Source organism: Erinaceus europaeus, chromosome 13, assembly GCF_950295315.1.
Source record: "Erinaceus europaeus chromosome 13, mEriEur2.1, whole genome shotgun sequence".
NCBI lineage: Eukaryota > Metazoa > Chordata > Mammalia > Eulipotyphla > Erinaceidae > Erinaceus > Erinaceus europaeus.
The window spans coordinates 48,867,815-48,880,970 of record NC_080174.1 but is presented as its reverse complement, the minus strand read 5'-3'; the positions used below and the strand labels follow the sequence as shown (position 1 = coordinate 48,880,970).

The 13,156-nt window shown below is 42.1% G+C and overlaps 1 protein-coding gene and 1 long non-coding RNA gene across 4 annotated transcripts in view; both read right to left on the bottom strand.

Moving 5' to 3' along the window:
• LOC132542810 (uncharacterized) overlaps window positions 1–13,156 on the bottom strand; it is a 383,400-nt gene that overhangs the window by 196,197 nt on the left and 174,047 nt on the right. The window lies entirely within an intron of this gene.
• ZBTB8A (zinc finger and BTB domain containing 8A) overlaps window positions 1–13,156 on the bottom strand; it is a 48,796-nt gene that overhangs the window by 23,699 nt on the left and 11,941 nt on the right. Inside the window, exon 3 of one of the 3 annotated variants that reach the window (XM_060205791.1) lies at window positions 9,462–9,559. The exons of the other annotated variants lie outside the window; for them this stretch is intronic. The gene's annotated coding sequence lies outside the window, so the exon portion shown is untranslated. The remainder of the gene's footprint in view (window positions 1–9,461; window positions 9,560–13,156) is intronic. 3 annotated transcript variants of the gene reach the window in all.

The following is a 13,156-nucleotide window of genomic DNA, read 5'->3' as shown; positions in this document are numbered from 1 at the left end:
CAGGGGCTTGAACCAGGATCCTTATGCCCGTCCTTGTGCTTTGTGCCATTGCACTACTGCCCAGCCTCCTCTTATCACCCATTTCTTTTTTTTTTTTTTTTTTTTTTACAAGAGCACTGCTCAGCTCTGATTGATGGTGGTGCAGGGGATTGAACCTGGGACTCTGGAGTCTCAGGTATGAGAGTCTGTTTGCATAACCATTATGCTATCTACCCCTGCCCTTTTTGTTTTTTTTAAATAATTTTTTAAAATATTTATTTATTTATTCCTTTTTGTTGCCCTTGTTGTTTTATTGTTGTTGTCATTGCTGTTGGCTAGGACAGAAAGAAATGGAGAGAGATGAAGGAAGACAGAGAGGAGGAGAGAAAGACAGACACCTGCAGACCTGCTTCACCGCTTGTGAAGTGACTCACCTGCAGGTGGGGAGCCAGGGCTCGAACCTGGATCTTTACACCGGTCCTTGCGCTTTGCGCCACCTGCACTTAACCTGCTGCACTACAGCCCGACTCCCAAATCTCCCATTCTTAAACTATATGGTCACCCCTTGGCACTCTGTGTCCTCCATGTTGCCAAGTTTGTGTACATATTGTTCCTGAAAAACAATAAAACCACTCATCTCAGTCTAAAAAAGCGTTACTTCTTGCTAAGAGTCAGCTCAAACAGGAGCCTTCATTGAGAGTTTGTCTGAATGTTCCTGGGCTGCCTGATTGCTGATCTTTCTTCCATGCCCACTATATTTCATAAAAGAACTACATGTATGCTGCTGGACCTCATTTTGCCTACTTTAATGTATATTTCCATGACACATTTTTAAAAAATATTTATTTATTGAGGTCAGGTGGTGGCACTCCGGGTTAGATGCACATAGTACAAAGTGCAAGGATCCCAGTGAACTCCTGGTTCCCCACGTGCAGGGGGCGGGTAGCTTCACGAGTGGTGAAGCCGGTCTGCAAGGTCTGCGGGTGCTATCTTTCTCTCGCCCTCTTTATCTCTTTCTCCCCTTCTCAACTTCTCTCTGTTCTACACAATAAAAAAAATAAAATAAAAAAGGCCTCCAGGAGCAGTGGATTTATAGTGTCAGCACAGAGCCCCCAGCAATAACTCTGGAGGCAAAAAAAAAAAAAATTATTTATGAGAAGAAGAGAGAAAGAGAACCAGAGCATCGGGCAGAGGGTAGATAGCATAATGGTTATGCAAACAGACTCTCATACCTGAGGCTCCAAAGGCCCAGGTTCAATCCCCTGCACCACCATAAGCCAGAACTGAATAGTGCTCTGGTTATTAAAAAAAAAAAGAGAGAGAGAACCAGAGCATCACTCTGGCACATGTGCCGCTGGGGACTGAACACAAGACCTCATGCTTGTGAGTCCAACTTTATTCACTGTGCCACCTCCTGGTCCACTTCCTGATACATTTAAATGTTCCAAAAATTTTTTTTATTATCTCTATTTACTTACTCAATAGAGACAGTCAGAAATTCAGAGGGAAGGAGTCATAGAGAGGGAAAGACAAGAGACACCTGCAACACTGTTTCACCACTTGCAAAACTTTTCCATTGCAGGTGGGGACCAGAGGCTCAAACCCAGGTCCTTGCGTATTGTAACACGTGCACTCAACCAGGTGCGCCACCACCCAGCCCCATTATTATTATTATTATTATTATTATTATTACTACTACTAGGAGGCGGGCAGTAGCATAGCAGGTTAAGCGCATGTGGTGCAAAGCCCAAGGACCAGTGTAAGAATCCTGGTTTGAGCACCCTGGCTCCCCACCTGCAGGGGAGTCACTTCACAAGTGGTGAAGCAGGTCTGCAGGTGATTATCTTTCTCTCTCCCTCTCTGTCTTCCCCTCCTCTCTCCATTTCTCTCTGTCCTATCTAACAATGACGACATCAATAACAACAACAATAACTACAACAACAATGAAAAACAGCAAGGGCAACAAAAGGGAAAATAAATAAATATTAAAAAATTTTAAAAGTTATTATTATTATTACTCCTCCAGGTTTCTCGTTGGGGTTCAGTGTATGCACCATGAATCCACTGGTCCTGGTGCCCACCTACCATTTTTGTTGTCTGTTGTTGGATAGGACAGAGAGAAACTGAGAGAGGAGGGGAAGACAGAGAGGGGGAGAGAAAGACAGACACCTGCAGACCCTGCTTCGCTGCTTGTGAAGAGAGCCTCTTTCAGGTGGGAAGCCCAGGGCTAGAACGGGGATACTTAGGCTGGTCTTTGCCATTCATACTATGCGCAGAACCTGGTGTACCACTGCCCAGCCCCTCAACGAGTGTCTTTAGTGAACAAAGTTCTTTATTTAGAGAGAAAGACCAGAGCACTTGCTCTGCCACCTATGCTGTTATTACTAACTTAATTTTGTTCTTGTTATTATTAACATGGCCATGCAATGAACTCTGGGCCTAGCATGAGTACAGTATCACTGAGCCTCGCTGAAGCTCAATTTTTGTGATACAGCATTTTTAGAAACAGGAAGGGAGGGACACTACAGCATGATTGCACCATCCATGGGATGCTATCTGTTGTTGTTTAGTGCTGTCCATAGTGCCCCCATGTGTGCCAGGGGTAGACTCCAAAGTTACACACATTAGAAGGCATGTGCTCAACCAGTGTTCCACCAATCTCTGGAGTCCGTATGACTTTTCTGTCCTGTTTTGTTTTGTTTTGTTTTGCCTCCAGGGTTATCGCTGATGCCTGGTGCCTGCACCATGAATCCACTGCTCCTGGAGGCTATTTTTCCATTTTGTTGCCCTTGTTGTTTATCATTGTTGTTATTATTATCACCATTACTGTTGGACAGGACAGAAAGAAATCGAGAGAGGAGGGGAAGACAGAGAGGGGAGAGAAAGATAAGATACCTGCAGACCTGCTTTATCGCTTGCGATGCGACTCCATTGCAGATGGGGAACCCCGGGCTCAAATCTGGATCCTTGCCCTCGATCTTGCGTTTTGGGCCATGTGGGCTTAACCCGCAGCACTACCGTCTGGCCTCCTGACCTTTTTTCTTCCCTTTCCTCTATCCCTTTCCTTTCTTCCTTCCTTCTTTATTGCTGTTATGGAGAGCCAGTGCTTGGGACTAAGCATAAGGTCTCACACATGCCAGGTACCCACTCTACCATTTCCGGGGTCCCTAACAAAAGTTTTCTTTTTAAAACATATTTAACTGATCTAATATTTTAATGAAAAAGAGAGAGAGTGGGGAGTCGGGCGGTAGTGCAGCGGGTTAAATGCACGTGGTGCAAAGTGCAAGGACCAGAGTAAGGATCCCAGTTAGAGCCCCGGGCTTTCCACCTGCAGGGGAGTACCTTCACCCGCGGTGAAGCAGGTCTGCAAGTGTCTATCTTTCTCTCCTCCTCTCTGTCTTTCCCTCCTCTCTCCATTTCTCTCTGTCTTATCCAACAACAACGACATCAATCAATAACAACAATAATAAGTACAACAATAAGACAACAAGGACAACAAAAGGGAATAAATAAAATTGAAAACAAAAACAAAAAAGACAGAAAAAGTGAGAGGGAGTCAGGGGTAGCGCAGCAAGTTAGGCGCAGGTGGCGCAAAGCGAAAGGAACAGGAGTAAGAATCCCAGTTCCGGCTCCCCATCTGCAGGGGACTCGCTTCACAAGCGGTGAAGCAGGTCTGCAAGTGTTTTGCTCCCCCTCTTTGTCTTCCCCTCCTCTTTCCACTTCTCTCTATCCTATCCAACAAAAACGCCATCAATAATAACTACAACAAAAGGGAATAAATACCCCAGAGATCACATCAAATCGATGGGGTTTACAGTGAAGAGTATTTATACACCTTCCCCATATTCGGGAGCTACTCTCTTCCCTGTGCAATTACCTGCAGGGTGGGTCACTTGACAAGCAGTAAACTGTATGTCTTTCTCCCCCCCCTTCCCCTCCCCTCCCCTCACAATTTCTCTCTGTCCTACCCAATAAAATGGTAAAAACAAACAAACAAACAAAAAAACACACCTATGGACATCTAATCTTTGATAAAGGTGTCCAGACTATTAAATGGGAAAGCAGAGTCTCTTCTTCAACAAATGGTGTTGGAAACAATGGGTTGAAACATGCAGAAGAATGAAACTGAATCACTGTATTTCACCAAACATAAAAGTAAATTCCAAGTAGATCAAGGACCTGGATGTTAGACCAGAAACTATAAGATACTTAGAGGAAAGTAGTGGCAGAACTCTTTTCTGTATAAATTTTAAAGATATCTTCAATGAAACAAATCCAAAGACTAAGGCAAGTATAAACCTATGGGACTACATCAAATTAAAAAGCTTCTGCACAGCCAAAGAAACCAATACCCAAACCAAGAGACCTCTCACAGAATGGGAGAAGATTTTTACATGCCATACATCAGACAAGAGGCTAATAACCAAAATATATAAAGAGCTTGCCAATCTCAACAACAAGACAACAACCCCATCCAGAAGTGGGGAGAGGACACGGACAGAATATTCACCACAGAAGAGATCCAAAAGGCAGAGAAACACACGAAAAAATGCTCCAAGTCTTTGATTGCAAATAAAGACAACGAGATACCATTTCACTCCTGTGAGAATGTCATACATCAGAAAAGGTAGCAGCAACAAATGCTGAAGAGGTTGTGGGGTCAAAGGAACCCTCCTGCAGTGCTGGTGGGAATGTAAATTGGTCCAACCTCTGTGGAAAGCAGTTTGAAGAACTCTCAGGAGGCTAGAAATGTACCTACCCTATGATTCTGCAATTTCTCTCCTGGGGATATATCCCAACGAACTCAACACAACCATCCAAAAAGATTTGTGTATATCTATATTCAAAGCAGCACAATTTGTAATAGGCAAAACCTGGAAGCAACCCAAGTGTCCAACAACAGATGAGTGGCTGAGCAAGCTGTGGTATATATACACAATGGAATGCTACTCAGCTATTAAAAATGGTGATTTCAGGGAGTGGGGCAGTAGCACAGCAGGTTAAGCACACATGGTGTGAAGCACAAGGACCAGCGTAAGAATTCCAGTTCGAGCCCCTGACTCCTCACCTGCACAGGATTCACTTCACAGGTGGTTTAGAAGGTCTATAGGTATCTATCTTTCTCTCCCCCCTCTCTCCATTTCTCTCTGTCCTACCCAACAACAATGGCATCAATAACAACAACAATAACTACAACAATAAAACAAAGGCAACAAAATGGAATAAATAAATATTTCTTAAAAATTTTAAAAAGTGGTGATTTCACTGTTTTCAGCCCATCTTGGATGGAGCTTGAAGAAATCATATTAAATAAGTCAGAAACAGAAGGATGATTATGGGATGATCTCACTCACAGGCAGAAGTTGAAAAACAAGGTAAGAAGAGAAAACACAAGTAGAACCTGAACTGGAGTTGGTGTATTGCACCAAAGTAAAAGACTCTGGGGTGGTGGTGGGGAGAGTACAGGTCCTGGAAAAGGATGGCAGAGGACCTAGTGGGAGTTGTATTGTTATGTGGAAAACTGAGAAAGGTTATGCACGTACAAACTATTGTATTTACTGTTGACTGTAAAACATTAAACCCCCAATAAAGATTTTTTTTTTAAAAAAGGCCTCCAGGAGCAGAGAATTTATAGTGCCTGCTCCAAGTCCCAGCAATCACCCTGGAGGGAAATAAATAAATTCTAGACTAGAGACAACTCACTGAATACGTAATATGTTGAGTGGGGCCAAGCTTGGAGCCGCAGCACCACACAGGAGTACCAGATAGCACTTGGAAAACTCCAGTGCTGTGATGAGTCTTCGTATCTCTCTTTCATTTTATATATATATATGACTTGGGGGTGATGAAATTGTATATGAACAAGTCTCCAGCTCCACCAAGAAATGAAAAATTAAACAGGGGGCTGGGCGGTAGTGCACCTGGTTAAGCACACACATTACAATGCACAAAGACTAGAGTTCGAGCCCCTGCTCCCCACCTGCAGGTAGGAAGCTTCACAAGTGGTAAAGCAAGTACTGCAGAGGTTTCTCTTCCTCTCTATCTCCCCCTCCTCTCTCAATTTCTCTCCGTCCTATCAAATAAAGAAAGAAAGAAGGGGAAAAAATGGCCACCAAGAACAGTGGATTTGTCATGCAGGTACTAAATCCCAGACAAAACCCTGATAGCAATGAAAAAAAAAAAACTGAAATAAAAAAAAAATCTCAATATATCATTATTTCCTGTTCAACGTAAAAAAAAAATAAAAAACAAAAAAGCTTGATACTACTAATATAGCCAGAAGAAAACAGGCGTACGCATTCTCAAGTAAGTTATATCACTAGCCCCATAATTAGGGTTTTAAAACGGCAAAAAAAAAAAAATAGGAAGGAAAAATAAATAGAAGCCCTAGATATATCTCACCCATAAGGAATTCAGAAAAGAGGCTGTTATTTGGAGATGAGTAGGATCTGGAAGATAGGAGACTAAGCCGAGAGGGAGACTTTACACAAGATACATTTCAGTTATATAAATATATTTTCTTTCCTTTTTCTTATTTATTTTTACCAGTGTACTGATCAGCTTGAGCTTATGGTGGTGCAGGGGATTGAACCTGGGACTTTGGAGCCTCAGGAGTGAGAGTCTCTTTGTATAACCATTAAGCTATTTACCCCCGTGTTGGAAAATTGTGCAGATGTGGTTGAGTTAGGCAGGACCCACAAACCACCATACTTCCATTCGAGTATTATTATTTACATATCAATCTTCTGCCTTGTTTTAAAAATGACTCCTCCACCACCACGTTATCCCCTCAGGGTATTGCTAATTCCCACCAGCCAGCTAAAACTACAGCAACCGCAACTAAGGAGGTTCCCAGAATGCCTTTTTCTGTTCTCCACCCTCTTCCCTAGCCAATTCCGTCTTGACCTGCCACTTTTGTATTTACCCTATAAAACCCGCTGCTGTTCCTGGTTTCACTCTCTCTTTCTCTCTCTCTCTCTCTCTCTTAGGTGTCCTGACCTGGAGAAGGGCTGGCGTGCACAGCGGCAGGCGGCCATTTTGCTAGCTCCACGTGGCCTAAACCCGCTATGCTCACACAGGACTCTGGAGCGTCCTCATGAATAAAGATTTGCGTTCCCTCTCCACCAAGAGTTCCTGGTCTCTTCTCTCTCCGAAGACACTACCCTAGCACCCCGATCTTTCTTCTTTTTTTGTTATTTTAAAAAATATTTTATTATTGGGAGTCGGGCTGTAGCGCAGCGGGTTAAGCGCAAAGCACAAGGACCGGCATAAGGATCCCGGTTCGAACCCCAGCTCCCCACCTACAGGGGAGTCGCTTCACAGGCGGTGAAGCAGGTCTGCAGGTGTCTATCTTTCTCTCCTCCTCTCCGTCTTCCCCTCCTCTCTCCATTTCTCTCTGTCCTATCCAATAACAACAATAATAACTACAACAATAAAACAACAAGGGCAACAAAAGGGAATAAATAAATAAAATAAATATTAAAAAAAAGAAAAATATTTAAAATATATATATATTATTATTTTAATGGAGAGATACATAGATGCCAAAGCACTACTCAGCTCTGCCTTATGGTGGTACTGGAGACTGAACCTGGAACCTCAGAGCCTCAGGCATGACTTTTTTTTTCCTCCATAGCCATTATGCTGTCTTCCCAGCCCTCTTTTACTTACTATTTTCTATTTAATTATTATTATTATTATTATATTTTATTTTTTTAGAGTGCTGATCAGCTCTGCATTATGGTAGTGCAGGGTATTGAATCTGTGACTTCGGAGCCTCAGGTATGAAAGCTTTTTTAGTTCTGATGGTGGGAATTTTGTGGAATTGTACCCCTTTTAGCCTATTGTCTTTTCAATACTTCCATTTTATAAATAAATTTTTTAAAAAGGAAGCTTTTTGTATAGTCATTATGCTATCTCCCATTTCCAGAATAAAAATTTTTTGTTTTCTTAAATCAAACAGGTAGATAAAATGTTAACAGTCTCACATTTACCCAGATCTGAGCTATACTTCAAGATTAACAAATCCTGGGTATTCTCAATTAATAATATTCTGTATCTTTATTTAAATCAAAATTCACATGAACAAGTAACAAGATGCCATTTCATCATGAAAAAGCAAGAGGCTGTATTTCTTGAGAAAGAGAGCTAATAAACCAAGCTACAGGTGAATGAACAGCTAGTCTATTAAAACTGTCAGTCTGGTGAATTGTCTGAATGTGGCAAGAATGAAAAAGAAGGGAAAGATGCGAATAATCTGAGAAGGAAAGAATTCCATGAGTGTTGAGAGCTACAAAAGTAGGAGTGTGCAGTGATTCATTTCATTCTCACACACTCAACACACAGCTAACTGATATTGTTATGCTATTTTACAGGAAAGGGCATTATCCCAGATGGCAGTCATGGAGGATGTAGTTGCTGAGTTTATACGCCTTCACCACTGTTGGGAAGAGAACAGGAAAACCAGAGTTCTGATAGTTCCAGCACTAAAAATTATGTGTCCATGGACAAGCTACCTTTTCTAGTTTTAACTTCAGAGCTTCTCTACAAATTGAGGAGACTGGTCTGGATAATCTCCAACTTTTGAGTAATGTGAGACTTTGCTTAAGGTAGAATGCATGAGACACATACACCAGAGAATCAATGCTTTAAAATTAAACAATGGGGGCCAGCCAGGAGGTGGCATACCTGGTGAAGCACACACATTGCAAGCTCCTGCAAGCTTTCCCCATCTCTAGGGGGAAAGCTTCACCAGTGGTGAAGTAAAGCTGCAAGTGTCTCTCTGGCTCCTCCCTCCTCTGACTCACCCTCCCCTCTCAATCTCTCTTTGTCTCTACCCAATAATAAATAAATAAATGATAAAAAAAAAAAAAGACTTAAAGAAACTAAGCAATGGGGGCCAGGTGGTGGTGCAACTGGTTAAGTGCAAATTGCCATGCACAAGGACCCAGGTTCAAGCCCTCAGACCCCACCTGCAGGGGTGAAGCTTCAGAAGCAGTGAAGTCACGCTGCAGGTTTCTCTCTCTCTCTCTATCTCCCTCCCCTTCGATTTCTCTGTCCTATCAAATAAGGTACGTAAAATAAAAATAGAAACTAACAATGGAGGAGCCAGATGGTGGCACACCCTGTAGAGTACACATGCTACTGATATAATGTATAAGGACCCAGGTTCAAGCAAGGGGGAAGCTTCATGAGTGATGAAGTAGCACTGCAGGTGTCTCTCTGTCTCCCTCCACCTATATCACCTCCTTCCCTCTTGATGTTTCTCTGTTCCTAATTATTCAATAAATAAATACTAGGCAATGAGTGAACTGGGATATTTGGTCAAGAAGATCAAAATGTTGAATGCATTATATAATGAATTTGCAATCAAAAAGTCCCATTTGATGAAGAATAACATATAACCTACAATTATACAATTCTACTTTTTATATAGGTATTTTTATGATAGACATGTTAGCTGCAATTAAAAGTTTTCATACCTGGGAAACTAGAAATGTTGCTCTTAGAACCCCGCAGAGCTGACTGAATGAAGCAAAAAGCAGATCCCAAGTCAAACACAGTCTGTCTAAGAACTGCCCTGTAGAGAGAGAAAATAACCACTTTAAATATACTGATTTTTAAAAATTATTTATTTATTTATTCATGAGAAAGATAGGAGGAGTGAGAAAGACCCAGACATCATTCTGGCACATGTGCTGCTAGGTATTGAACTCAGGACCTCACGCTTGAGAGTCCAATGCTTTATCCACTGCGCCACCGCCTCTCAGACCACAATATATTGATACTTTAAGTAAATTTCCTGGGGATATTTATCAGTCATGTAAAAATAAAGAATCTGGGCCCGGGTGGTGGTGCACATGTTACAATGTGCAAGGATCCAGGTTCAAGCACCCAGTCCCCACCTGCAGGGGGAAAGCATTGCAAGTAGTGAAGCAGTATTGTGTTTCTCTGTCTCTCTCCCTCTCCCTCTCCTTGTCTTCTCAATTTTTAGCGGTTTCTATCCAAAAAATAAAGATAATAAAATTTTTTTAATTATCTTTATTTATTTGGATAGAGACAGCCAGAAATTGAGATAGAAAGAGAGAGACAGAAATGGAGAGGGAGATAGAGAGACACCTGCAGCCCTGCTTCACCACTTGTGAAGCTTTCCCCCTGCAGGTGGGGGCCGGGAGCTTGAACCCAGGTCCTTGCACACTGTAACATGTGCACTCAACCAGGTGCGCCACCACCTGGCCCCTGATAATAAAAATTTTAAATACAGAAAGAAAGAATCTGAGGTCTTAGATTCAGTCTCTAGCACCACCAGAAACCAGAGCCAATGGATGTTCTGGTTAAAAAAAAAAATTTTAAGTGGAGGTGGTGGTGGAGGTAGATAGCATAATGGTTATGCAAAATAAGATTCTCATACCTATGGCTCCAAAGTTCCAGGTTCAATCCCCCGTACCACCCTGTAGAGTGCACAGAGCAGAGCAGTGCACTAGTTTAAAAAAAAAAAAAAAAAAGTACAGTGCTGGGGAAACAGCACAATGGTTATGCAAAGAGCCTTTCATCCCTGACGCACCAAAGATCCCAGGTTCAATCCTCAGCACTACCATAAGCCACAGTTGAACAGTGCTCTGGGGAAAAAAAAAATGGTATGAACATTAAAATAAAGGAAAAAATCTGGGGGCCGGCTGGCGCAACTGACTGAACACACATTTCATAATGTGCAAGGACCCGGGTTCAAGCCCCTGGTTCCTACCTGCAGGGGGAAAGCTTTGCAAGTAGTGAAGCAATGTTGCACGTGTCTCTCTGTCTCTCTCCCATCTCTACCACCCCCTTCCCTCTCAATTTATGGCTGTTTCTATCCAATAAATAAATAAAGACAATAATTTTTTTTTTTTTAAATCCGTGTGGTCCAGGAGGTGGCGCAGTGAATAAAACACTGAACTTTCCAGTGTGAGGCCTGTTCAGTTCCTGGCAGCATGTATGTCAGAGTGATGTCTGGTTCTTTCTTTCTCTCTCTCTCCTCCTATCATTCTTCATAAATTATAAATAAAATCTTTAAAATGCAAAAATAAAAAAATTTGGCACAGATCATTAGTTTATGAAAATTAATTAAATTGTTTATTTATAACCTGAAACTTAATATTAAAGTCTGCAAGGAGACATTTTCAATATTAAAATAATATATTACAAAGGGCTGGAAAATAGCTCACTCCGTAAAATGTAAACTTTTTCATGTGTAAGGACCCAGTTCAAGCTTCCAGTGAAAGTTTCATGAATCGTGCAGGCATGTTGTGGTGTTTCTGTCTCTCCTTTTTTTTTTTCCCCTTACCTCTGGAGTTATTGCTGGGGCTCAGGGCCAGCACTACAAATTCACTGCTCCTGGCTGCCTTTTTTTCTATTTTACTGAATAGGACAGAAAGAAATTGAGAGGGGAGGGCACCATAGAGAGGGAGAAAGACACCTGCAGACTCGCTTCACTACTTGTGAAGCAGACCCTCCAGCAGGTGAGGAGCTGGGGGCTTGAACCAGGATCCTTGCGTGGGTCCTTACTCTTTGTACTATGTGCACTTAACCTTGTGTGCTGTATGTAGTGTGTGCGTTTAACCAGGAACCAACTTTTTTTTTTTAATTTCTTTATTAGGGGAATTAATGATTTATAGTCAACAGTAAAATAAAATAGTACATGTGTAACATTTCTCCATTTTCCACATAACAACTAGGTCCTCCCTCCTCTGTCTTTCAGGATCTGAACCCTACCCTCACCCCAGAGTCTTTCACTTTGGTGCAATACACCAGGAAACAACTTTTATTCATTTATTTTACCAGAGCACTGCTCAGCTCTATCTTATAGTAGTGTTAGGGATTAAACCTGGAACTTCAGAGCGTCTGGCATGAAAGTCTTTTGTATAACCATTATACTGCCTTTAGCCAAAGGAACCACCTTTTTTCTGTTTTCGGTTGTTAGTGCTGGCAAAAGAAAGACATCTGCAGTACCACTTTACCATTCGTGAGGCTTCCCTTCTGCAGGTGGGGACTAGGGGTTTGAACGCCAGTTCTTAAACACTGTAACGTGTGCTCTACCCAGTGTACCTCCCACCCCACTCCTTCAATCACTTTATATAATCTATTTCATTGAGAGCAATTTAAAGGATTGTTTTCCCAATTAAAAATCTAGATATAATCAAATTAAAGGGGAGATAACATTCAAAAGTAACTGAATGTGTTGAGCAAATCCTAAAAACAGACTGGTCAGTGTGTTATGAGTGGAAGAATTACCAGCACATTGTCTTGAGAGTTACTAGGTCCAGCATCTCCTCAAACATTAAGAACAATGAAGAGCATATATCCAGAAGTTGGGGGGGAACATACACCTTAAAGCAAAAGTGCATCGTAGTTTGCAGTGAGTCAATAAATGTAACAAGGAAGCAGAAAGACCTAAAAGACACCATAAAGTACCTAATGAAATAGTTTCTACTTAGACCTAGATACCCTGCTCACCTACCTTCTATTGCATGTCCCTCAATCACTCCAAAGCTAAATAAAGTAAAGACTACAAAAAAAGCAAAGTAAGGACTACAAAAGCTGAATAAGGGCCAGAGACTGGCAGACTTTAATGATGACTCTTTAGTCACTACCAGGCCACCCCCATCACCTGGCGCTCTAGTCAGGGAGTCCTGAGATTCCCACACAGACATGATGGGCCTAGACCTCTAACAGATCCCTCTCACCACTGCCACTGGTCATCTCCATCAGGAACAACATAGACCCCTCTGTGTGCCCCTATTGGACATGGCCCTCAATGTGAATCAACAATGGTAGGGAATGTTCCATTCTCCAAAGGGAGATTGGATAGCACACTCTGCCTATCACCCGAGGATGACGGGTCCTAAAATTGGTGCAGCCTAGAATGTTCCTAGCCGTGACCACTGAATGTGAGCTCAGACCTGCAGGGATGCAGAGGTTACATAGGCCCATGTGCCCCAGATCAGATCGATGGGGTTTACAGTTAACGATATTTATATAGTTTTCCCGTATTTAGGAGCTACTCTCTTCCTTGATCCAGCTTTCTGGTCCTTTTTCCAACCATGACACCATCCCCCTCAGACAACAGCTTAGGCCACCTGCATATTAGATGCCAGGCTCAGGCAAAAACTAGTTGGGTCATGGGCCCCTTGGAATATACCTA